General features: G+C 43.1%; 1 pseudogene across 1 annotated transcript in view; it reads left to right on the plus strand.

Moving 5' to 3' along the window:
* Positions 1-1487: 1487 nt before the first annotated feature.
* LOC311066544 (neoverrucotoxin subunit beta-like) overlaps positions 1488-16434 on the plus strand; it is a 36147-nt pseudogene continuing 21200 nt past the window's right edge. The window contains exons 1-3 of the transcript XR_014609512.1: positions 1488-1623; positions 14117-14229; positions 14344-14440. The product of XR_014609512.1 is annotated as a neoverrucotoxin subunit beta-like (transcript). The remainder of the gene's footprint in view (positions 1624-14116; positions 14230-14343; positions 14441-16434) is intronic.

The following is a 16434-nucleotide window of genomic DNA, read 5'->3' on the forward strand; positions in this document are numbered from 1 at the left end:
GTAAAAATGTATAAGAGTTTTGGTAGATTTACAATGCTAATAACCATTAAAATGCCTCATTACAGTCTGTAAATATCTCTTAACAACATGATGCAATCACTAGTAAGACTTTCAAGTGAATTACGGGTCATTGGTCAGGCGTCCAATCACAACTGACTTCCAATGACATTTGAGGTTATTAAAACGGTAAGTCCCGCCCCTCAACTGCCAAAAATAAAAGTGTTCAAGCGAGCAGAAGCAGCAGGCGAGGGGAGATCAAGTACGAGAGCATGGGGAATGATCATGCGCACGCGCGCGAGGGCTTGTATTGCGTGCAGAGGAGATGCCATGCGCACGTGCAGGGTTTGAATGAACTCGCAAGTTCCCGTTTTATCACGTGTAGATCTGTTATCCTCTCGCGAAAGTCATTTACAGCATCTAAGCATCGGTACAGTGTGTGATACTATAGTGCTACAAGGCTTAAAGGCAGGGTAGGCAGGTTTTTTCTAAAAAACTTTTTCCCAAATTTGTTTAAATTGTCTTTATATACCAGTACATAATTATCGAGTGTCTGTAGTCCTCTCAGGGCTGCAATAAACACAGCTACTTATTTCCATTCGGAACGAATGAAATGATTGGCTGGGTGACTGTCACTCTCCCTCGCTACCTTGGCTACCACCCCTGCCGCTACAGGAGCTGCCCACATGCGCAAACCCACAGGAGGGGAAGAGGCATGGAAGCTAGGAAGAATCACAATTATGGCAGAGAAAAAGTGGGAAAAAGTTTTTTTGAAAAAACCTGCCTACCCTGCCTTTAAGCCTTGTAGCACTATTGTATCACACACTGTACTGATGCTTGTATCGAAATTACACTACCATGTGATTGATGACGTTAGAAGCTTCGAATGTCATGCAGTATAAAAAAAATGTAAACCTCATCCGATGCATAAAAAAGGGAAATGATTATTGAGGAAGCATTATTTAAATGATTTAACACTACACATCCCTATAATATAAATTATATATATTTTAAACAGAACACCTAAAATATTCTTCTCAATTACTTTAATTATGATCACATACTTGTATATTTTATATCATTGATCAGTATGTGAATCTGTTTACCAGACTACACATCACACGAGTTGTGGCCTCATTGGCACAAATGATATATTTCTCATGTCTGTGAGGCATGTAGACTATACGCTGAGTTTTGGTTCATTTATGAGACGAGCTTCAGTTCACGTGCAATGCAAGTGATCGCGCCGGCACCTCCATGCCCTGATTATATTGTCTGCTATATTTGCTTATGTATTAAATCCAGGTGGGATATAAGATAACATAATCTGATACAGAATATAATGTATATTGTAGGCCTATATGCAGGGGCGGACTGGGACAAAAATTCAGCCCTGGCACTGTAGCCACACAAACACAGTATACTGCCAAAAATGATTGTATACTGCCAGAAAGCATTTCAAGGTCAAAGGGGCAATGACCACTGGGCCACCTCCCCTCCAACCTTTCTCAACATTTCTGAGAATACTTTTTTCTGACAACACACTTTTTCATGAGACATTTCATCAGTAGAAGAACTTTAACTACAGCCTCAGACTTCTTACCATATCAGGAACAGAGACTCCAGGTAAGATGTGATTTTAAAACAATATCAACAGGCAGTGTCAGTGTGTTTTGGAGTAAAGGTTAAGAGAAGGTTAATACAATGCTCAGCAAATCAATCTACATGTTCACTGAAAGAAAAAGTTAAAGCAAGTTTTCAGAGGATAGACATTAGAAATTGTGAAAATATTGTAATATCTCTGTAAAGCTGCTTTGAAACAATCTACATTGTTAAAAGCGCTATATAAATGAAGATGACTTGATTTGACTTGAAACCATGAAGTTGAAACTCGAAATACTAAAAAGTGCAAAGTTGTATTTAACTATTATATTATCTTTTACCTTTTATATTACTGATATATGTGTGTGTGTGTGTGTGTGTGTCCTGTGCTAGCAGAATGAGTCAGAATGTTAATTATTCTTAATATCATTAATTCATCTTTCTCACTAGGATACGTACTAAAAACCTTTAAGCTGGCTATGATTAAACCCCTTGTTAAAAAAAACGCAACTTGATCCTACAGAATTAGTCAATTACAGGCCGATCTCGAATCTACCTTTTCTGTCAAAGATACTAGAAAAGGCAGTATCCTCACAACTATGTTCCTTTTTTAGAAAGAAATGATATCTGCGAGGATTTTCAGTCAGGATTTAGACCTTACCATAATAAATGGTAAAAAAAAATAAAAAAAATAAACCATTATAAATGATTTGCTCTTATCATCCGATCGTGGTTGTATCTCTCTATTGGTGTTACTCGATCTTAGTGCTGCATTTGACACTATTGACCACAACATTCTTTTAAATAGACTCGAAACCCTAAACCAATGAGAACGTGGGACAGTGATGACGATACATAACAACAGAGCCTAAACCAATGAGAACGCAGGACAGTGATGACGATTCATAACAACAGAGCCTAAACCAATGAGAACGCGGGACAGTGATGGCGATACATAACAACAGAGCCTAAACTAATGAGAACGTGGGACAGTGATGACGATACATAACAACAGAGCATAAACCAATGAGAAAGCGGGACAGTTATGACAATCCATAACAACAGGGGGTAAACCAATGAGAACGCAGGACAGTGATGACGATACATAACAACACAGCCTAAACCAATGAGAACGCAGGACAGTGATGACGATACATAACAACACGGCCTAAACCAATGAGAACGCAGAACAGTTTTGATGAAACATAACAACAGAGCTTAAACCAATTAGAACGCAGGACAGTTTTGACGAAACATAACAACAGAGCCTAAACCAATGAGAACGCAGGACAGTGATGACAATCCATAACAACAGAGCGTAAACCAAACCCCGGCAAACAAATGGCTTTGGGGGATGTAACACCGCCAGTCTGCGACTTTCTAAATTCCCCATGGATTTCAGGACTCGGCGGTGGCGTCGCTACTGTTTTTGAAAACTCTTTTAAATGCAGAATGCTATCTATGGACATGTATTCCAGTTTTGAGGCCAAGTTGTAAAAAATTGACATCTTGGATCCTGTTTTCTGTGTACTCGTCTACACACCTCCCAAATTTAACAAGGATTTTATTCAACAATTTTCGGACTTCCTCTCTGGACTGGTGACTCGTGGTGACAGACTCCTCACTCTTGGGAATTTTATTATCCATGTATGCTGTCCATCAAAACTGCTGGTAAATGAATTTATCTCACTAACCCTTGTACAGCACATCACTGATCCTACTCACAACAAGGGTCATACATTAGATCTGGTATTATTGTATGGTCTTTCTGTGTTCAATTTAGAAATTTTATATACTGGCATTTCTGACATTATTCAATCATATTTGAGTCAGTGTCAACCTGCCCTCGCCCTACATACACTCAGCCTTTATGTAAAGCCCGGTCTATTCACTCGTCTACTGCCAATCTTTCTTCAGAATTATATTTAATGCATTTTTCAGATGGGTTAGGGTGAGGGTTAGGGTTAAGGTTAGGTGTCTCGTGTGTTCGGCCCGTTATGCCTCTTTATGGAGTTTCTTGTGTCGACTTCATGATCGTGTTTCATAAGCCCGTTCCGGGAGTGGAATGCACGTCTGTTAGATTCAGTTTATAACTTTATTTAGAGCTGGTGGTAATTGGTGATGGGTTTTTCACATGTTATTTAGTTTAGGATTAGTTAGGGTAGCAGTCAGAGGACCCGGAAGACTCACGGAGAACATTGTCTTTTGTTTTCGAACGGGAGGTAGGCAAGTGTTATTTCTCCAGTAGATATGTGGGTGCAGGGTAATCTTTTTGTTTGTTTTGTTACTTTCTTTTACCACCATGCTCTGCTTATGACAAATTATTCATTATTTAAATAATTTATATATAAATAATTTATGCACCGTCACTGAATCTCTGTGGTCTTTATATGTTATGATGTTCCATTTTAATTCATTTGATGGGCTCGTAACAGTCACCAATGAAAATTAAAAACAGCTTTATTTCAAAAACAGCTTGTGTAACATGAACATTGTTTAACAAATTAATAAAAGAGACAGAGTGTAGCTACATCACAGGTGGCTTGAAAGACATGGGTAATATGGTTTATCCATTTTGCAACACGAACTGGAGGTAAGCAACAGTAATTTGTGGCTAGTTTGATATCTACAGAACTTAAAGATCTCCCTCTTTTCGTTTTCTTTCTTGCTACATTAAAGATGAAATGGTGACACTTCTGTTTTCGCACAGGCGCAGTGAGGGAAAACACACTAGCTGTGTCCCAATGTAAAGGCTGCATCCTCCGAAGGCCTCTGTGATGATGCAGGGTTGAATCAATGGAGGAAGCAGGATCCAAAAGCAACAGATTTATTAATTAAACTAGAAACAAAACAGACTCAGATAAAGGAACAAAACTAGGGAACAGAACAACCAGACTAAAACAACATCACAAATAACAAGAACCCACAAACACTGAACCAAACCACAGGGTATAAATACAGTGACTAACCAGCTAAACAAGATAACAAGGGGGGCGTGACTAAGAGAAAACACCTGGGGATACTAATAAACTAGAAAAACTACAAAAGACTACAAAACATGACACAGAACAGGAAATAACTAAAGTCCACACAAGACGAGGGAAACACAAGACAGGAATCATTACATAGCCCCCTACTTAAGGAGTGGATTCCAGACACTCAAAAAACAGTTCAGGAGGGTGGTGGAGCGGAGGCGGACCCGGGGGCGGGATGGAGGGCCAGGCCCGTGGAACGGCAGAGGGCCTGGAGACTGTGGCAGAACGGGAGACCAGGGCGGATCAGGCTGTGCAGGCGACCAGGGCGGAGCAGGCTGTGCAGGCGGCCAGGGCGGTGCTGGCTGAGGAGACGGCCACGGCGGAGACGACCCTTCTGGTGGCCACGGCGGAGACGACCCTTCTGGCGGCCAGGGCGGAGACGACCCTTCAGGCGGCCAGGGCGGAGACGACCCTTCAGGCGGCCAGGGCGGAGACGACCCTTCAGGCGGCCAGGGCGGAGACGACCCTTCAGGCGGCCAGGGCGGAGACGACCCTTCAGGCGGCCAGGGCGGAGACGACCCCTCAGGCGGCCAGGGCGGAGACGACCCTTCAGGCGGCCACGGCGGAGACGACCCTTCAGGCGGCCAGGGCGGAGACGACCCCTCAGGCGGCCAGGGCGGAGACGACCCTTCAGGCGGCCACGGCGGAGACGACCCCTCAGGCGGCCAGGGCGGAGACGACCCTTCAGGCGGCCACGGCAGAGACGACCCTTCAGGCGGCCACGGCGGAGACGACCCTTCAGGCGGCCACGGCGGAGATGACCCTTCAGGCGGCCAGGGCGGAACAGGAGACCACCCCTCTGGCGGTCCTGGCGGATCAGACTGGTCCGGAGGTGTATTGCCCCCCCCCAAAATTTTCTTGGGGAGGCTCCCCGGTAAAGAGTCCTGGACCAGCGGCGAAGAGGGCTTTGGGCTGGGCAGGACCAGCGGCGATGAGGGCTCTATGCTGGGCAGCGATGAGAGCTCTGAACTGGACGGGACCAGCGGTGAAGAGGAATCTGAGCTGGACAGGACCAGCGATGAAGAGGGCGTTAAGCTGGACAGAACCAGCGGCGAAGAGGACTCTGAGCTGGGCGGGACCAGCGGCGAAGGAGATTCTGGACTGGACAGGACCAGTGGCGAAGGAGACTCTGGGCTGGCGTGAAGTGCAGGCTCGGCTGGACTGGCGTGAAGCTCTGAATCGGCAGAAGTGACATGAACAGTCTCTGGATCAGCAGAAGTGACGTGAACAGTCTCTGGATCAGCAGAAGTGACTTGAACAGTCTCTGGATCGGCAGAAGTGACGTGAACAGTCTCTGGATCAGCAGAAGCGACGTAAACAGTCTCTGGATCGGCAGAAGCGACGTGAACAGTCTCTGGATCGGCAGAAGCGACGTAAACAGTCTCTGGATCGGCAGAAGTGACGTGAACAGTCTCTGGATCGGCAGAAGCGACGTGAACAGTCTCTGGATCAGCAGAAGCGACGTAAACAGTCTCTGGATCGGCAGAAGGGACGTGAACAGTCTCTGGATCGGCAGAAGCGACGTGAACAGTCTCTGGATCAGCAGAAGCGACGTGAACAGTCTCTGGATCGGCAGAAGCGACGTGAACAGTCTCTGGATCAGCAGAAGCGACGTAAACAGTCTCTGGATCGGCAGAAGTGACGTGAACAGTCTCTGGATCAGCAGAAGTGACTTGAACAGTCTCTGGATCGGCAGAAGCGACGTGAACAGTCTCTGGATCGGCAGAAGCGACGTGAACAGTCTCTGGATCGGCAGAAGCGACGTGAACAGTCTCTGGATCGGCAGAAGTGACGTGAACAGTCTCTGGATCAGCAGAAGTGACTTGAACAGTCTCTGGAATGAGAGCTAATGTGGGAGTACCGCGTTTCTCTTCCGTGATCCCCACAGCATATCCCGAATCACTGAGCTGCAGGGCCAAGTTAATATAAAGTTCTAAAGTGCCGTGGGGAGAATGCAGTGGCATGGTTGACCCAAGTGGCTCTGATAGCCCTCCTCTAAAAAAGATCATGAGGCACATAGGGTCAATAGGGGTAACATTTGCCAGATTGATAAACTCCTGTACGTACTCCTCAATTTTCCGGTCTCCTTGACGGAGACACATAATCCGTGCTACAGGATTCCTGGAGATCATTGTTGCTGGATCCTTGTTGTTTGGTGGGTTCTTCTGTGATGATGCAGGGTTGAATCAATGGAGGAAGCAGGATCCAAAAGCAACAGATTTATTAATTAAACTAGAAACAAAACAGACTCAGATAAAGGAACAAAACTAGGGAACAGAACAACCAGACTAAAACAACATCACAAATAACAAGAACCCACAAACACTGAACCAAACCACAGGGTATAAATACAGTGACTAACCAGCTAAACAAGATAACAAGGGGGGCGTGACTAAGAGAAAACACCTGGGGATACTAATAAACTAGAAAAACTACAAAAGACTACAAAACATGACACAGAACAGGAAATAACTAAAGTCCACACAAGACGAGGGAAACACAAGACAGGAATCATTACAGCCGCGGACTTCAAAGGATGCAGCCTATGCGTCCTCCGAACGACGCACCATGTAGCCTTCGTAGGATTTCCTAATTGCGCAGCCAGGTGTTCCCGATCACCGCTCCAGGCGGCAAGCAACGGTGCGAGAGTATGCTGCCATCCTGATAATTCATTTGATATAATTGAGTAAACAGCTATGGAGCCAGAATTGGCTATTGTCATTTTTATGTTTTATATTTTACTGGAGGACATGGTATTAAGGAAGTTTCAGGTCATGTACTTTCAGCTTAGCCGAAGATTCAAATGTTCATTTATATCTTACCTTGATGCGATTTTGTAGGCTATTGTATTCTTTTTATTATGCACATAAATGGACCATGGTAAATATATTTACACAAGTTTTCAACCCTATATGAATATAAAACCCAGTTGAATATAAAAAGTCCAGTGCGAATGTTACTCCCGCTCTTCATCGGCAGCTGTCAGTCACTGTTGCTAGGCGACAATAACAATCGTCCGTAGGCTAGACCGGTCCGAGCGCTTCAGATGCGCCAAATGTGACGGAGCAGTAGTTAGCAACAATTTGTTAATATTGTGACTATAGGCCTACATTTTGTTACTTTAATTTTAAAAATAACCAGTGGTGGTATGTAAGGAACTACATACTTCGTTAATACTCAAAGTAATTTTCCCACACAGGACAGCAACACTACAAAATTATGTTATTTTACAATATGATGCATTGTTTTACATTAAACTACACAAAAGTATATAGTTTAAATGTATCAACCTTGAAAATATTCAGAAGTAAAATGCAACATATGCAGTAATATAAATGCAAAACATCATAAAAACCCTGACAAGTTTTTTTTTTTTCCTGCAGAATTCCTTTACTTTTACTCTTGATGCCTTAAGTACATTAGAGTATGCAAGATAATTTTGCTTAACTAAGGTTTGAAATATATGACTAGTAGTTTTTCCCCAATGCAGTATTAGTGGTTATTAAAAGTACTTTAGTGTAATAAAGTATCTCAATATTTATTCCATGAGTCAGCCCTGCAAACCTGTTGGTAGACAGCTTAGTGGATAGTGAAAATATGCAGTCAAACACTCTGGAGAGCATCCCAGATGATGTCCCACCAGCAGGAGGCCTTACCAGGGTCTCTATTGTGGAGCCCATCCCGGTCCAGCAGCACCACCAGGGTCTCTCACTCAGCTGAATAAAAGTCTACTTCATTTTTTCTTATTTTATGTACTGTAAATTTAAATGTTTATGTTGATTTTGAGATGTTTAACATATGTTGTAAATAGTTGGGGGAAAAAAAGGTATAGAATAATTTGTTTCATGTAGAAATTATGACTGTCATTACAAAAATAAACAATGTCCAGAGCAATGAATTCTCTTTTATTTACACATTTAAAGTTGCATAAAAAGAAATAAATGTACAGAATTTTTTTCCTTTTAAAAAATATAAGTGAAAAAAAGTTAAACAAGAATATATATATGTCTTCTCTAATCAAGTCCAAAAACTCGTCCTCTCTGTCTCGCCTTCTTCGTGGTGCTGATGCTGGTGCTGATGCTGGTGCTGCCTTTGGCTCCTCCTCTTCTTGGTCACACACTGCTGAACTCGGCCCTGGTGTGTCCTCAGGGATTCAGGCAATGAGGACAGAGGGGTGGTGCAATGCATCTGTCCCAACACCTCATCCATGAGGACAAACCAGGGCCAAGTTTCAGCAGTGGGTTTCCCACTCACTCCCTCTCCTGTCCCGGACACGTGCAATCCTAAGGCAGAGCAAATTAACCATGGCTTGTTAACAGCACAATACATTTCAGCAAAGATATGATCTCAACTTTCTTACTTTGTATTTTTAAAATCATATTCATATTCAGAAATCATATTTATGGATACTCAAATAATGTGGTTAAAACCTTTGTATATAGCTTGCATGACAGCACTACAAAAACACATAAAAGTGAAACCCCATTGCCTTATCTACTGCTTTTCTTATGTTTGTGGGCTTTATAGGGTGAGTGATATTTCTTATTCACACAAGTTAGACTAGACTCCTTGCCTCCTGAAACAATTATTAAACTAATATTAGCACAAGTTTTGCCTCAGACCACCTGACAAATGAAGCCACGCAATGGTGACGAAGGAGTTAAGATGAAGTTTATAAGAAAGAAAAACTTGTGGCTTTTAACTCAGGTTTCACTAGCTATTTGAGTAAATGAAAACATAATACTTACATTTAAATGTGAATTTGCCGTCCGCCACCAAACTCTCGGCCGTCATTTTTTTTTAAATAAAAATGCTGTCGTCACCGGCGCGCAATGACTTATGGGGTAGGATCGGGTAGGATAGTCCGCTAAGTGTCCATTTATGTATCCTTCCTTTCACGGGGAAACGAAGGGTGCATTTGGCGTCGCTTTAGCCTTCGTCGCGCCGCGATGACGCAACCGGCCTTCAAATACGGCCTTCGGAGGATGCAGTATTGAATTGGGACAGCCTTCATTGTGCCGCGGTGACGCAATCGGCCTTCAAATGCGACCTCTGAAGTGTGCAGCCTTTGAATTGGGACATCCTTCGTCGCGCCGTTGTGACGTTTCGTCGCGCCGCGATGACGCAACCGGCCTTCGAATACGGCCTTCGGAGGATGCGGTCTTCACATTGGGACACAGCTAATGAGTTTAGGGCAATCGGTTCGTAGCTCTGCTTCAAGTTCAAGTTCAAGTTCAAAGTTTATTTGTCACATACCAGTTATAGTTCATACAACAAGCAGTGAAATGTAAGCCTGGTATTCCTATAGACTGTGCAATAAAAACATACCCTAAATATTATTTAAAAAGATACAACAATTAAATAAATATACAAATAATAATTACTAGTAAATTGCATAAGCAGTGCCATGTATTAACCATTTTGTCGTCAGAGTCCTTAAAGTGCCATGTTTTTTATGTCCGAGTTGAGTAGTCTGACGGCCTGAGGAAAGAAGCTCCTCCTGAGCCTCTCTGTTTTAGCCATCAGACTACGAAAGCGTCTACCTGATTGCAGCAGTTTAAACAATGCATTTCCAGGGTGAGTGGAGTCCTTGTATATCTTGACCGCCCTGACCCTGCTCCGTCGGTTGTAAATATCCTGCATAGAAGGAAGAGCATTCTTCGTTATACGCTCTGCTGTGCGCACCACTCTCTTTAAGGCTTTACAATCCTTGGCTGAGCAGTTTCCAAACCATGATGAGATGCAATATGTCAATGTACTTTCTATTGCCCCAGTATAGAATATTTTTAAAATTGCAGGGGAAACCCCAAATTTCCTCAGCAACCGCAGATGGTATAGCCTTTTTCTGGTTGTCTTTACTTGGGCTTGAATATGATGAGTCCAGGTCAAATCCTCAGATATATACACTCCAAGGTATTTGAAACTGCTCACTCTCTCTACTGGTGTCCCACTGATGTTGAGGGGGGTATAGTGCCGCTGCGGCCTTTTCCTGAAATCAACCATCTCCTTGGTTTTACTGATATTCAGAGATAGATTGTTTAACTGGCACCATGTCGTTAATTTCTCCACCTCATCCAAATATGCAGTCTCGTTGTTATCAGCAATGAAACCCATCAAAACTGTATCATCTGCAAATTTAACAATTGAAGTGGAGCTATAAGAGGACACACAGTCGTACGTATAGAGGGAGTAGAGCAGGGGACTCAAAACGCATCCTTGTCGTGCTCCTGTACTCAGGGTAATGCTGTTAGAAATGGTCTGACCCACTCTCACTACCTGTGTTCTGCACGTGAGAAAGTCCAGGACCCAAGCACAGAGCTGGGCATTAATACCAAGGCCCCTGAGCTTGGAGACCAGTCTGAGGGGAACTATGGTATTAAAAGCTGAGCTGTAATCTATAAATAGTAGTCTCATATAATTCCCTTTGTTGCTGTCAGTATGGGTAAGAGTGGCATGTAGTATATGAGAGACAGCATCCTCAGTACACCTATTGGGACAATAGGCAAACTGGAGTGGATCGATGTTATTTGGGACGGAGGAGCAAATTATGTTCTTGATAAGCCTCTCAAAAACCTTCATAATTTGTGACATGAGTGCCACTGGTCAATCATCATTTAGGCAAGAGGGCTTATTATTTTTTGGCACAGGAACAATTACAGATTTCTTGAAACAAGTGGGTACCACTGACTGAGTGAGAGACTCATTAAAAATAGATGTAAACAAGCCCGTCAACTGCTCAGCGCAGGATCTCAACACTCGACCCGGAATGCCGTCCGGGCCAACTGCTTTCCTGACATTCACACGCTTCAAAGCTCTATGAACTTCGTCTTCCGATACCGTGATCGTGCGCTCGTTTCCGACGCCAATATCTATTTCCCCAGTGTTGCACACTGGCAAACTGAAAGTAGTACTAGAGCAGTTTGTCTCAAAGCGTGCATAAAAGATGTTAAGCTCATCAGCCAGAGAAGAGTCTGCACTTACCGCAGCGGTGGGTCCCCCTCCGAATGCGCCAACAGTCCTCAGTCCCTGCCACATGCGTCGGGTGTCATCAAGTTGGAAATGAGACTCCACTCGCTCTCTGTACTTTTGTTTTGTCGGAGAGCATAACATGACGCTTTGTAATTGTTCATGTCTCCTGACACAAGTCCCTCATTGTACGCAGCTGTGCGCGCGTTCACTGCTGATCTGATCGTCTTATCAACCCATGATTTCTGGTTAGAAAAAGTTTTTATTGTGATGGTGTGTGTTACTTCCTCAACCAGAGTGCCGATAAAGCTGATAGCTGCATCCGCAAACTCATCGACGTCACCAGAACTAGCTCTGAACATATCCCAGTCCACGTCATCGAGCGCATCCTGCAGCATGGGTTCTGACTGGGCAGACCAATGTTTCACGACCCGCCTCTCTGGAGCCACCCGCACGTGCATTTGTTTATATTCCGGTATTAGAAGGATAGCGGCATGATCTGACTTCCCAAAAGCCGGTAGCAAGTTAGCTTTATAACCATTGCTGAATTGCGAATAGCAGTGATCCAGTGTGTTCTTCCCTCTGGTTGGACAGGAGATATGTTGATAAAAGTTTGGCATTACCTGTCTGAGTTTTGCCTTATTAAAATCTCCAGTCACAATGATGGCAGCGTCCGGATGACGGTTTAAACACACACTGAGCATGTCATGGAGCTTAGACAGGGCCGTATCTGTGTCCGCCTGAGGTGGGATATAAACGGCCGTTACAATGACCGACGTAAACTCCCGTGGCAGATAAAACGGGCGGCACTTGATCGTTAAATGCTCCAGGTGAGGCGAGCAGGAATGGGACAAAGTGATGATGTTTCTTAGGTCACACCATTTGCTGTTAATCATGAAACATACCCCACCGCCCCGGATTTTACCAGCCTCAGCTGTCCTGTCCATCCTAAAAACTGAGAAGTCTTCGGACGGTGTTACAGCTGCGTCCGGTACCTCTGGGGTAAGCCATGTTTCGGTCAAACAGAGGATGTTGCAGTCCCTGATATCCCGCTGGAATCTTATCCTAGCTCTCAGATCATCCATTTTGTTCTCAAGTGACTGGACGTTGGCAAGCAGGATACTGGGCAAAGGTGGACTATGCGCTCTAGTCCTCAGTCTATTCCGTACCCCAGCACGTTTCCCTCTGTGTTTTTTATTCCGTCGCTTCAGAGGAGCTTTCTCCTGGCTATTATTCCCCTCCATAGCACGAAGAATCTCTGGTGGCCACGCTGGGTCAATGGATAAAACATCGCTCACTAGGTAATTAAAATGATTTCTAATGGTTAAAAGTGTTCTACTATCATACATAATCACTGCAGATGTTATATGTACAAAAGAAAAAAGTAGTTCTAAATAAAATACTAAATAAAAACACAGTCTAAGCGGAGCAACCAGAACGGCGTCCGAACGCGGCGGCACCATGTTTCATGTTTCAGCTGTGCGATTTAGTCACAAGGAGCAACCAAAATATCTGACATGCCAGAAATTCATCCGACCATCCGATTGCCGGTCAGGAGAGGTTTATCGCCTCTCGTATCCCCCCATACACTGCACGAACACTGCGATAAACTACGCATGACAAAGCTGAAAATCGACCCGACCCGAAAAAGAGTCGCACGAGTCAGATTTCGGCTCAAAATCGGACGAAAATTGCACAGTGTATGCCCAGCCTTACTCTCCAACTAGAGACTCAGGTCTTCTGACCTATTGCTATTGACAGTTCCTCATTGCTGTTATAAATCTAAGGGTGACCGTGCCTTTTGGGTGAAGGGTCTGAAATTATGGAATAGTCTTCCTTTCCATGTGAGGTCATCTTCATCGCTAGCCATTTTTAAGTCTTCTTTAAAAACATATCTGTTTTGTTTGGCTTTGAATAGATCATGAAATGGGTTTTTGAAGCTGATATAATGTATGATGTTGTATTTAAAAAGAAAAAAGTTTATTCTTGCTTGATCTGTAAAGCACTTTGGGTCAACTTCGGTTGTATGCTATAAAAAATAAAGGTTGACTTGACTTGATCAGAGAAGGTTAGGAGAGGTTAGGAGGAGTCAGCAGGACTCATCAGTGGCATCTGGTCCCTGTAAAAAAAACAACAACAACTGTGAACATGCTGAAATCAGGAGCAAATGGGGCTGCACAGTTTAGGGGGGAAATCTGGTTAAATTCTGGTTAAAATTGCGATTTGACATTCACATTGTGCCTACTTGTAGGGTTGCACTATTTCATTATTATAAAATTACAGTATTTAAAAATAAATATAATATAGTAATTAAAATAATAATAATAATTTTACCTTTATTTTATAAGAAAAATGCAGGCAGCCTCTAACTATAAATAATTAGAAAGGAACACTTAAGAAACAACAAACAAAGAATGAGAACAAAGGGTGACAGGGGAAACTAAGCAGAATATGACCATGAAACTAAACAAGACAAGGTCGTGACAGGCATCTCCTTCACATTGACATTCAAACAGGTCTCCTTGTTGACGATTCCAAGATGGCGGCACTTTTGACGTACCTGAAGCAGCCGAGCTGCATCTACTGTACATATCTATGGTTGGCGACCCTAGCTGCGGTGAATGCACAGGTAAGTGTGCAAGTGTAACCAGATGTATTTCATGAGATTAAGGATAAAAAACCTTTGTGGAAGTTTTTTTTTTTAACTTTTTTTTTTTTTTTTTAACTATTCCTTCAAAAATAGGAAGTGTTACAACCCAAACCTGATGAACTTCAGATTTTAAATAAAGACACCAGAGGACTTCATTTCTTAGCAGACAAAGGAAACAAAAAACATCCAGGTAAGATTGAAATGTTGTTACAAAATGTGAATGTGCTATCAAAAATATCACTGGACAGATTCAATATCATTTGAAGGAAAAATGTCTCAGGTTACGTATATAACCTGGTTCCCTAAGAGGGGTTGGTAATGACATTTCCATAGTGTCAACACCATGACAGCATCTAGTTCCCCTTTCAGGGAACCAAGTTACATGCGTAACCGGAAACGTTCCCTTTCGGAACTCAACTCTGTCATGGCATTGACACTATGGGAATGTCATTACCAACGCTGCCACACTAAGGAAGATTGTCTGCTCAACAAGGCTGTGTAATACTGGCACAGACAACTGTTGAATGCAGACATGACTTGGTAAACCCTGAAGGACCTGTGACCCTGGAGTTGAGCCCATGTCCAGACTGTAAATCCTGAGTAATGTGTGCGGAGAGGGCCAGCCGGCTGCAGCACAAACCTTATGTCAGGGCCCACCCCTAGATAGAGCTATAGAAGATGCTACACTCCTTGTGGATTTCCAGAGGCAAAGCCATTACGAGAGCCTCATAGGACAGAGCGATAGCATCTATAATCCAATGGGAAAGGCACTGCTTGGTGACTGTGTTACTAAAGCAGACCAGAAAACAAGACAGGGGTAGCTGCAGGTCAGAGCACTGGGCGTGCAGAAAGGAGGTGTGTTTTGGAGGTGTGAATTGCTACAACAGAAACTAACCCTGCCACACACCTTGGTCGACAGCTTTTGCGACCAATAATAAAGACCCTTCCACGCGCACCTACCATTCGGCATTCCCCAACCTTTCGTCATGCTCATTACTCCAACCTGCAGATATCCACACTTGCAAAAGATTAGGAGAATGTACGCCACTGGCCCGACATAAATCCTAAGAGCCTGGATTGGTTATAGTAGATGCAGCCTTTCTCAAGGCTCAAATGGAGCCTCTAATAAATAAATAAAAATTAAAAAAACTTTCCAGGACCACAGAAAGATCCTACAAAGGAACTCTGCAATTTTAGGTCATACAATTTTCTTGTGGTGGGAGCTCTGGAAGTCAAAAGTGTCTCAAAATCCTCAGTTGAGAGATCAGAATCTATGAGCTGTTACCTTTCAGGTACAAGACCCAAAGTTTCCAAATCTTCAGCCAGAAAGTAAATTGCCCTCTGGAAGAGCAGTTTGGTTTCTGCCAAAAGCAGGAACTGCTGTGCCTGCCTGAATAGGAGGTGCAAGCACAGCTCGCTTTGGTGATTGATGTAAGACACTCTATTGTAAGTTGCTTTGGATAAAAGCGTCTTTTAAATGTGTACATGCAAATAAAGCATTTTATATGATATAATTATAGTTAAAGTTTAAAGTTTAAATCTGTATTTCCTATGACCATTTTCTTTGCCATGCCATGTGCTTGCTATGGCTTCAGTGCTTGCTTGACCCTATATTGCTGCTTGCATCTTTATTTTAAAATGGATTTCTTCAGTATTAACTCTTTCCCTGCCATTAACGGAAATTTCCATCATTTGTGACAAAACGCTTCTTCACCATTGACGGAAATTTCCGGCATTTCGTGTTTTCACTGTTTTACGGTAGGGGGCACTATTATGCATCTTCTGAAAGAATACCGAATCTCCTGATCAAAACACAGGTGAAAAAGAAACCGAAACATTCATTCATCAACATTAAACATCACATTAATCAAACTGCCTAATGTTACTGAATGAAAAGTCGACCCAGGACAAGCTATAGGACTGTGCAAGCTTTGAGGGTGTTTACTCAATCTACTCTATCCATCTATGTTTTGATCATCGTTCTGAATTAGATCTAGATATAGTCTTTGACAAAAACTTTTTTTTGCTTTTTCAGCTTTTTGCTCAAATTGTTGCTTTTTTAACTTAAAAAGGAAATGCATAGAGCTAGAATAAAACCTTTTTGTTTTTTAAAGCAGAGGGTGTGCTCTTTATTTTGAAATGTTGCATGTTTGAGATATTCACACAACAAAATATTCTGGGATC

Source organism: Abramis brama (assembly GCF_963993115.1).
Source record: "Abramis brama genome assembly, chromosome: 16".
Classification (NCBI taxonomy): domain Eukaryota; kingdom Metazoa; phylum Chordata; class Actinopteri; order Cypriniformes; family Leuciscidae; genus Abramis; species Abramis brama.